This window comes from Echeneis naucrates, chromosome 2 (assembly GCF_900963305.1).
Source record: "Echeneis naucrates chromosome 2, fEcheNa1.1, whole genome shotgun sequence".
In the NCBI taxonomy this organism is placed as follows: domain Eukaryota; kingdom Metazoa; phylum Chordata; class Actinopteri; order Carangiformes; family Echeneidae; genus Echeneis; species Echeneis naucrates.
In genome coordinates this window covers 7,761,329-7,771,738 of record NC_042512.1, presented here as the reverse complement: position 1 = coordinate 7,771,738, position 10,410 = coordinate 7,761,329, and the positions used below count along the sequence as shown (strand labels likewise).

The 10,410-nt window shown below is 40.4% G+C and overlaps 1 non-coding gene across 1 annotated transcript; it reads left to right on the top strand.

The window, feature by feature from the left end:
* Positions 1 to 9,694: 9,694 nt before the first annotated feature.
* Positions 9,695 to 9,765, top strand: trnag-gcc (transfer RNA glycine (anticodon GCC)). Its single transcript has one exon. It is a non-coding gene; the product is annotated as a tRNA-Gly (tRNA).
* The last annotated feature ends 645 nt before the right edge of the window (positions 9,766 to 10,410 follow it).

Sequence of the window (10,410 nt, the reverse complement as noted above, 5' to 3'; positions counted from 1 at the left end):
GTCTTTGTCCGGGGCTGAATCTTCTGCACAGTGTCCTAGAGCCCATTTTCAAGGAAAAGAGAGAGAGAGAGAGAGAGAGAGAGAGAGCGTGCAGACTGCAGTATACACAGCACAATGAGCAATGATTTGGATAAACAGCAAGCTTTTATATGTTTGCTCCTCCCTTATTTTGAATGAACTACCAATGTCTTTGACGGGGAGAACCCGCCCTCCACAGCACGTTCTACACACAGACACATTCATACCCCCCATGTCCTGTATCAACTTAAAAGTATCAATTCTGCACCTATAGGTGTGGGAATGTTAGGTCACACATGGGTCACACACAGGCAGACCAGTTTTACACAGCTGAAACAGCTTGGGGTCAAATTGACCCCAGAGGAATACCAATGTGTGCAATATGTGTTCAGCACATTGAAAAATGTCTTCATGGTAATTTTATGCTTAATCAATTTTAACCATCAAATTTGGAAAAGTCATGAAATACGAAGCAAAAAAAAAAACAAACAGTCAACTCATATTTTTTGAATGTGGTCAAATTGACCTGAAGGATAATAGGAGGTTTAAGTATGATTTCCACATTCAACTGTTCATGTTTCTTCAAATATATAATTCATGATAAGTTTGGTTTTCTGTGTAGAACTTTTGAAGCTTGTTTGCAGACTGTTTCAACTGGTTTTAGAGTGGACTTACCTGCCGGAGCTCAGTTCTATGTGTTTCAGCTGTTTGACTTTCATTTTCTAAACTTCTACTTTCTAAACCTTCAGCTCTGAACAGATGATGAAACATTGAACACTTTCAAGCAGGAACTTTGTCTCCTAAAGTCACATCTTTTATTATTTACTCAGGTTGGAGAACTGCAGTTTGTCAGAGATCAGCTGTTCTTCTCTGGGCTCAGCTCTGAAGTCCAACCCCTCCCGTCTCAGAGAACTGGACCTGAGTCGGAACTACTTGGAGGATTCAGGACTGAAGGATCTGTGTGGTTTTCTGAAGAGTCCTCACTGTAGACTGGAGACTCTGAGGTCAGACTCATGTTTTATTTCTGCTCTCAGATTAATATGATGATACAGTTGTGGTGACTCTGACCTGCAGACAGGTTTATATTTATGAGGGAAAATCCTCTTCAGGTTTTTAACATTTAAACTGTTTAATTGTTTGAAAGTAACTTTGGAAAACAGATTTCTATTAATTTGAAAATTACATTTTAATTGCACACAGTTTATCAATCAATCTTGTATTTTTGAAAGGGGACATCATATATCAATGAATATTTGTATGTTAATATACAGATTGTAGTTTGTGTTTTTGTTTTTTTTTTCCATTTATTTATTTATTTACGTGTTGAATTGAAAGGAACTGCACTTAGGTTTGTCTAAGAAGATGTTTGGCCTCTTATCTCAGGGGCTTCATCAGTTCATCAGTCCTCACTAGTCTGACAGACAGTGGAGTTGGACCCAGGTATTTAACCTCTGTAGGAGTGTTCACAAAGCTCCTTGTGACAACAGCCCATTAGAGGAGTTCCACTGACCATTGTTAGTCCGCTACTGTAGACACATTTGTGTGTCATTTCTGTTGTGGAAATTCTCTGCTGCTGGTGAAGAATGAAATACAGACTTTTCCGGCCGACAAGTTTTTATTTTCTTTGCAAAGAAAAAGTCAATAATCACACGAGCAGGACAAATGAAGAAAGAATTCATAAATCACTCGAATAGAATATTAATTTCAGCTCACTGGCCCAGGGATGGTGATGCAAAGTGTCAGAATGAAATATCTTTTTAGTAATTCTATGATCAGGCAGCTTCACAGATCTGTTCCACAGCTGGAGCATTTGTCTCTGATGTCTGATACTCGAGGGCTCCCAACCCAAATCACCATGAAGAGCCAACACTGAGGTCAATTTGTGTACTGCTGTAAGATAACCAATAGCTCTATGATGCTGAGTATTACAAAGAGAATATTCATAGAATCCCCAGACAGCAGAAGCATCGTCTGACACACACACACACACACACACACACACACACACACACACACACACACATTACAGAACAGAGTGAAAGTATGAACTCCCAGATGAGCACAGTGTTCAGACTTGTTCAGGGCTCTACCTGCAGACTGAGCTAAAACACTGACAGCTGGGTTAAATGTCATGTGTTGGTCCAACGTCAGGCAGAGACATTTCATCTTCCAAATATGTTAATGATGAGTTTGGTTTTCTGTGTAGAACTTCTGCAGCTTGTTTTGTAGACTGTTTGACTGGTTTTAGAGTGGACTTACCTGCCAGAGCTCAGATTGTTATACAGGAGTTCATATGTGGCAGAATCAGAGATAGAAATGAAGTTTGGCTGACTCTGCTGTTTGGTTATTTCTGATGTGTTCAAATCACAATGTTGACAGTTTGAGTCAGTTCAGGTTCTTTACAGTGTTGTTTCATTTTCTCATTAAATCTTGTCACTGTTTGTATTTGACTGTTGTGAAGCTGCTTCCTGTTGGTTCAGCTGTTTGACTTTCATTTTCTAAACTTCTACTTTCTAAACCTTCAGGTCTGAACAGATGATGAAACATTGAACACTTTCAAGCAGGAACTTTGTCTCCTAAAGTCACATCTTTTATTCTTTACTCAGGTTGATTTGCTCCAGTTTGTCAGAGATCAACTGTTCTTCTCTGGTCTCAGCTCTGAAGTCCAACCCCTCCCATCTCAGAGAACTGGACCTGAGTTGGAACAATGACCTGAAGGATTCAGGACTGAAGGATCTGTGTGGTTTTCTGAAGAGTCCTCACTGTAGACTGGAGACTCTGAGGTCAGACTCATGTTTCATTTCTGCTCTGAGATTAATATGCTTTCATTTTCCAAGGAACCTTCTCACCTGGTCCATTATTAGAATAATAATGTTTACATTAACCACTGACCCGAAAGCAGTTACATGAATGTACATGACCAACACACTGCAGCAGTGGAAATAAGGTGGCTCCAAACATACCTAATGTAAACATCAGCACCTCAGGAAAACATCCATTTTGCTGTGATTGTGTAGCAAAGCTTTAGTCCAATCAGCTGCAGTGGTTTGGTTCCACACTAAGATAAGGATTGGCTCTAAGGGCTGGTCTGCTGGGGGAGCAGTTGCCCCGTTGCCCTCCTCTCTCTGCTGCAGGAAACATGTTTGCTCCGTCAGTCAGTTCAAGTTCTTTCATGTGTTGTTTCATTTTCTCATTAATCTTCTCACTGTTTGTGTTTGACTGTTGTGAAGCTGCTTCCTGTTGGTTCAGCTGTTTGACTTTTATTTTCTCAGCTTCTACTTTCTAAACCTTCAGCTCTGAAGAGATGATGAAACATTGAACACTCTCAAGCAGGAACTTTTTTTCCTAAAATCACATCTTTTATTCTTTACTCAGTTTGTGGGAATGCAGTTTGTCAGAGATCAGCTGTTCTTCTCTGGTCTCAGCTCTGAAGTCCAACCCCTCCCATCTCAGAGAACTGGACCTGAGTCACAACAAGCTGAAGGATTCAGGACTGAAGGATCTGTGTAGTTTTCTGAAGAGTCCTCACTGCAGACTGGAGACTCTGAGGTCAGACTGATGTTTTATTTCTGCTTTCAGATTAATATGACGTTACAGTTGTGGTGACTCAGACCTGCAGACATCAGGCTGATATTATACTGATCCTCACTGAGGATCTTCATGCTGACGTCTGTTTTCTTCTTCTCTGGTTTAGTCCAGTCAGTGTGGCAGAGAAATGTTGAACTTCAGATTAAAAAAAAAAATTGTAAAAATCCTTCAGTGTTTCAATGACAGAAAATATTTTTCCTCACTGACATGGACAAATATATATTCAGCTGGGTCAGAATCATTCACTCTTGAACAATTCGATTCGATTTGGATTTTTGGGGCTTTGATTTGATTCAAAATGATTTTCGATTCAAAACAATTTGATTCATAGTCATTTCTGCTTCAATGTATAGGTGTGCAAAGGATCCTCATGATCTACTCCAATCTGCTTTGCAAGACAAAATGACGAATGGAGACATTAAAGTGTCTTTTTCACATTTATTAAGTTTTAAACATTTATTCATGCTCAGATGGAATTGTTGCAAATGTTGTTTAATACAATATCACATATTGCTTGAATAGCAAAAATAAGTGTCTCTTTAAAAAAAATGAGCAGTTAAACATGCTGCCTTTTAAATTTTAAGGAAAGTGCCTTTTCAAATGTGTGTGGACCAAAACTGCTACTCTGAGCAGCAAGCTATAAAATAAGTCATGTCAAGCTCAGTAAAAACCAAAATGAGTCAGAATCTTTGCCTGCAACGAGGACGGGGCCTGTTGAATCTCTCTTTCCTCCATTATTGTAGTTTCCTCCTTGTTTTGGTGCATGTGTATGTTCCAGAACCAGCTCCGTGGTGATGTCAGACAGCGTCTTTGTCAGCATTGTTTTATTTTTTGAATCGATTCTGAATCATAGTAAATTGTGATTCTTATATCAATCGTTTTTTTGTTTTTTTTTCTTTGGGTACAGCACTAATATTCAGTGTTTTCCTGTTCCAACACGACTATAAAGTCATGTGACTCAAGCAGACTGAAAGATTCAGACCAAACTCAGCATGTTTAACGTGGTCACCGCTGAATTAAGTGAAAATGTTCCAGATGTTGTGAATCATGTGTTGATTTGATGAAACATTGAACACTTTCCAGCAGGAACTTTGTCTCCTAAAGTCACATTTTACTACTATTTTTACTCAGGTTGAAGGGCTGCAGGTTGTCAGAGATCAGCTGTTCTTCTCTGGTCTCAGCTCTGAAGTCCAACCCCTCCCATCTCAGAGAACTGGACCTGAATCAGAATGACCTGAAGGATTCAGGACTGAAGGATCTGTGTGGTTTTCTGAAGAGTCCTCACTGCAGACTGGAGACTCTGAGGTCAGACTCATGTTTTATTTCTGCTCTCAGATTAATATGATGTTACAGTTGTGGTGACTCTGACCTGCAGACATCAGGCTGATATTATACTGATCCTCACTGAGGATCTTCATGCTGATGTCTGTTTTCTTCTTCTCTGGTTTAGTCCAGTCAGTGTGGCAGAGAAATTTTGAACGACAGATTTAAATAAAATAATAAAAATACTTCAGTGTTTCAATGACAGGAAATATTTTTCCTCACTGACATGGACAAATATATATTCAGTGGGGTCTGAATCATTCACTCTCCAACAATGCGATTCAATTTGGATCTTTGGGGCTATGATTCGATTCAAAATTGATTCTTTATTCAAAATGATTTTCGATTCATAGTCATTTCTGCTTCAATCTTCAGGTGTACAAAGGATCCTCATGATCTACTCCAGTCTGCTTTGCAAGACAAAATGATGAATGGAGACATTAAAGTGTCTTTTTCACTTTGTTAAGTTTTAAACATTTATTCATGCTCAGATCGGATTGTTGCAACTGTTGTTTAATACAATATCACATATTGCTTGAATAGCAAATTTTAAGGAAAGTGCCTTTTCAAATGTGTGTGGACCACAACTGCCACTCTGAGCAGCAAGCTATAAAATAATTTGTGTCAGCTCCATGGTGACGTCAGACAGCGTCTTTGTCTGCATTTTTTTAATTTTTAAATCGATTTTGGGACATTTTTAATAAATTCTGAATCATAGTCAATGAGAATTGTGATTCTTATATCAATAGTTTGTTTTTTTCTTTTTCTTTGAGTACAGCACTAATATTCTGTGTTTTCCTGTTCCAACACAACTATAAAGTCATGTGACTCAAGCAGACTGAAAGATTCAGACCAAACTCAGCATGTTAAACGTGGTCACCGCTGAATTAAATGAAAATGTTCCAGATGTTGTGAATCATGTGTTGATTTGATGAAACATTGAACACTTTCAAGCAGGAACTTTGTCTCCTAAAGTCACATCTTTTATTCTTGACTCAGGTTGGAGAACTGCAGTTTGCAGTTTTAACTTTGGAAAACAGATTTTTATTTAATGGAAAAAGACGTTTTAATTGCATGCAGTTTATCAATCTATCTTGTATTTTTGAAAGGGGACATCATATATTCATATATATTTGTATGTTAGTATGCAGATTTTAGTCTGTGGTTCATTTCATTTATTAATTTGTGTGTCATTCATAAAAATTTCCAACCCACATGGGTTTATAAGACGTATTTAATCATCCAGTGGCTGTTGTAACAACCTAAACTCTCATATCTGCATATAAACATACACAAATACATTCTTTTCCTTTTCTCAGGTCATAATGATAAATTTTAAACAACACAATCAACCAAAGAAAAATATTTTGCCTTCTTTCCCAAACCACAGAAATAAAATCAGCTACCAAAAGTCCCTTCACTAAAACATAATTCGCTCTGAACAGATGATGAAACACTTTGAAGCAGGAACTTTGTCTCCTAAAGTCACATCTTTTCTTCTTCACTCAGGTTGAAGAACTGCAGGTTGTCAAAGATCAGCTGTTCTTCTCTGGTCTCAGCTCTGAAGTCCAACCCCTCCCATCTCAGAGAACTGGACCTGTGTGAGAACTACCTAAATGATTCAGGACTGAAGGATCTGTCTAATCTTGTGAAGAGTCCAGACTTCAGACTGGAGACTCTGAGGTCAGTATAGTTGGACTCAGTTCATGTTCCTTTCAGTAATATTGTTTAACTCTAACCCTCAGTGAAGCTGTGAGAGGTAAACAGAAACAGATTTCAGAATTAGACAGAACGACAGAGAGAAAACAGTCAGCCAATCAGATCAGTCAGAGGACTGTTGTGATCATGTGACCATCAAATGAAGCAGATTCCAGCTGAAGAACTCAGAGATGTTCAGATTCTGGTCCTCGTCCATCAAACTGTCAGATCTGAGCTGAGACTGTTTGTTCTCTGATCAGGTTCATCTGTCACAGCTCTGAGATCAGTCTGACTGAAAGCTGCACATCACTGATCTTCTTTCATCACACTGTCACCATGTGGTCTTTCTGCAGACCAGAATCCTGTCTGTCTGTCTGCCTGCCTGTCTGTCTGTCTGTCTGTCTGTCTGCCTGTCTGTCTGTCTGTCTGTCTGAGTCTCTCAGTTTAAATGGACCTTCAGTAAATCATCAGTAAAGTGATGAACCTTCATGACTCAGCTCTTTATCTCCACTGTGGACTCAGAGAAATGTGCTGAGTCAGCAGACTTGAGGTCTGTGAGTTTCCAGCTCAGTGTGTTCACTCCAACACGTTAACATGAGCTGAGAGGAAGCAGCTGCTGCACATCTGGACTGAACAGGACTGAAGTCCCTGCAGGTCTTTATGCTGGATCTGCATCACTGACTGACAGCTGATGGACAGAGTCAGGAAACACTGATGGATCTGCTCTCTTCTTCTCTCCACAGGTGGAAGTGAAGAGGAAGGTGTGTGCTGATGGAGGATCAGCTGCTTCCTGATGATCCAGATGTTGCAGCAGCAGCTTGTCCAGACTCTGGACCATGTTCCTGGGAGGTGGAGAGGAGAGCTTCATCCAGCAGAGACTGACAGAGGAATCAGAACTGGTCTGAGAACAGAGTCCAGTCCACCATGATCCCAGAGACTCCTCAAGTCCTCCTCTCCTCTCAGCCAGCTCCTCCAAACTCCACCTGGGGTTTAGGTTCAGCTTCTTCTGGACCCTTTGGGCTGCTTTGGGGACATTTCTAGAAGCATTACTCGATAAAAGATGTCATTTTGTTGTGAAACACATGACTGTCAGTCAGCACTGATTTAAATTGGCCCTTTCTTCCCTACATAAAAATGAAGCCAATTTTTTCAATTTCTTTCTTAATTACAATAGTTCTTATTTTCATCCACGTGGCAAAAAAAACATGTCAATAAATAATGCGATGCTGAAGGGCAGAACTCGGAGGACACTGCAGCAGTTTATCTTCTGAAAGGACAATTTTTATTTCGTTGACTAAATTATTTTTGGGAGACAAACATAACATCCTGTTTTGATCCGAATGTCTCTGTATCTTAGCGGATTCTTCTTATTTTGTGTAAAACACATTATTTGTTTGAAAAGTTCTGTATAAATAAAGTTTAAACAATTGCATGATTGACTCATTGAGTGATTGATTAGTTGATTGGATTATTTATTAATTGATTGATATAGTGATGTCATACAGTCAGCGTGCAGCAGACTCTCAGCTCAGTGTGTGAATGTGCTGCTGCTGAACTGGGACTCATGAGTTCCACTCTGAACCAATGAGTCATGAATCATGAGTCTGACTGTGAACCAGTCTACAGTATGTGCTGTGGGTGAGTGACAGCTCATAGCGGGGAGGGAAAGGGAGTGAAACAGCAAACCAGAGCTGCTGCTTTTCCTCCTTCTTTCTATGTGAACATGAGCACCATGATGCACACTGCTGTGTTCTCATATCAAGCTCATGTTCACCTTCTTTCTTTCACAGGGAGAACATGAAAGAAGCTGAAGCTGAACTCAGCCTTCCAACTTTAGTGCTCCGTGTCACAGACTGATCCATTTTCTGACGTTATAGTCCACACCAGGCTGCAGCCTCTCTGTGTGACACTTTGTTCATCATTATTTTCACACTTTAGTTCCTGCTTCTTTTCATTTAGGCTCCATGTAGGCTGTTCATGATGACTTTGTTTGTGTGTGGCTGTTTTCTTCTGAATGTGGGATCTCTGTCTGAATGAAAGTTTCACAATCACTGCCTCAGACTGCATTCAGAAGGAGTTGTTGAAGTCATAGAAGCTGAAGAGTTGATGATCAGAGGCTGACAGCTAAAGGAAGCTAGAATGCACACTGCTCTCTGACAGAGTCGGCCTCCCTCCACATTTAGGAGGCTTTTTCACTTCTTACAACAGCTGACAAAGGGCTCATCTGGGATTTGAACCCCGGACCTGTCACACCCTGAGCCAGAATCATCCTGATTGTTCCTGGAATGGTTTGGTTAGTCAGAGTGTGTCTGTGTGTGTTCTTGTCTCTCTGAGTGGTTGGAAATGAAAATGGAGATCGGTAGAAGCAGATGACTCTGAGGATGAATGAATGTTTGACTGACAACATCAACAACCGTTTACTCACCTCACAATGAGGCTGTGTGACGTCACTGGAGATCAAAGGCATTTCCTGTCCTTCATCTCTCTCCCACGCGACACCAACTCAAACGTCACACTCGCATTAGATTCAGCCGGAACGGCGCATGCGCACGAAGAAGCTCACATTTGTCTCGCGAACGAATGAAGTGAAACACAAATCAGCTGTTATTAGACAAATAAGTGGCGTTAAATTGAACTAAAACCAAATCTGTTGGTTTGTTCCTCCTTCTACTTATCAAAATGCGTCTTTTCCTGCTTTCGCTCATTTTTGGAATCACAGAAGCTGCGCACCTCGTCCACTGTGTGTGTGTGTGTGTGTTTCTGTGTCTGTGTGTCTGTGTGTGTGTGCTCTCTCTGCTGGTCTGAGCTCTCAGTTCATTTAAATACTTTGTTGGATCTGTCTGTCTGTATCATGTCAGAAACTCTGAAACACTCTGAACTTCTTTAAAACACGCTGGATTTACTGATAAATGAAAGTGTCCAGCGGTCCATGATGGATTATTATAGAAAGATATCAACTTGAATGTAAATACATTGTTGTATATTAATACAGAAATTAGACTAATCATCTGTGAAAGGCTGCTGATGCCTGGAGATTCATGACGTCATGGTAAAAGCAGCTAAGTAAGCATTGGTGGTTCAGTGGTAGAATTCTCGCCTGCCACGCGGGAGGCCCGGGTTCGATTCCCGGCCAATGCAGAGTAACTTTTTACCAAAATCCAGATGTTAGAAACACAGTGCTGCTGAAACACTGTGACTTTGTGAAACAACCAGTGGAGCCCCCTGGTGGTCAGTAGAAGTGCAGCCCCTCTGAGCTGCTGGCAGACCAAGGCTTCAGTCTGCACACATCTTCCACATGTGATGGCACACACACTGTGTATTGTGGCAACATCCGTCCCCTCAGAGAGAATCTGCTCTTTAACCCTCCTGTCGTTTTCACCCCCCGCCCCTTACTTTAGTGTTCCTGCTCTGTTTGATACGGTGGCCGGTAAGTGCAAAACTAAATTACAAAGTGCCAAACACTTTTACATGTTGCGAAACATTTTTACATTTTATTCAACAAAATTACATAATAAAAACACTTTTACCCCGGACAAAACAAATTGACATTTGAGAAAACAAATTTAGAAGTTGCGAAACAAATTTCCAAACGACAGAATCTTCCGGAAGGGGAATGTACCAAATGCCGGAAGTGATCCAGAAGAAGATTGACTGCGAGCTCAAGAAGTTTGTATCGGTTTGTGTGGCAGCATGGAGTAAATGATGTTTTGGCCGTTTTGTGGAAACAACTTGAGCCAATTTACGCGGTTGTGTTTTCCGTGCGGACGATCTGTAGAATGTTTA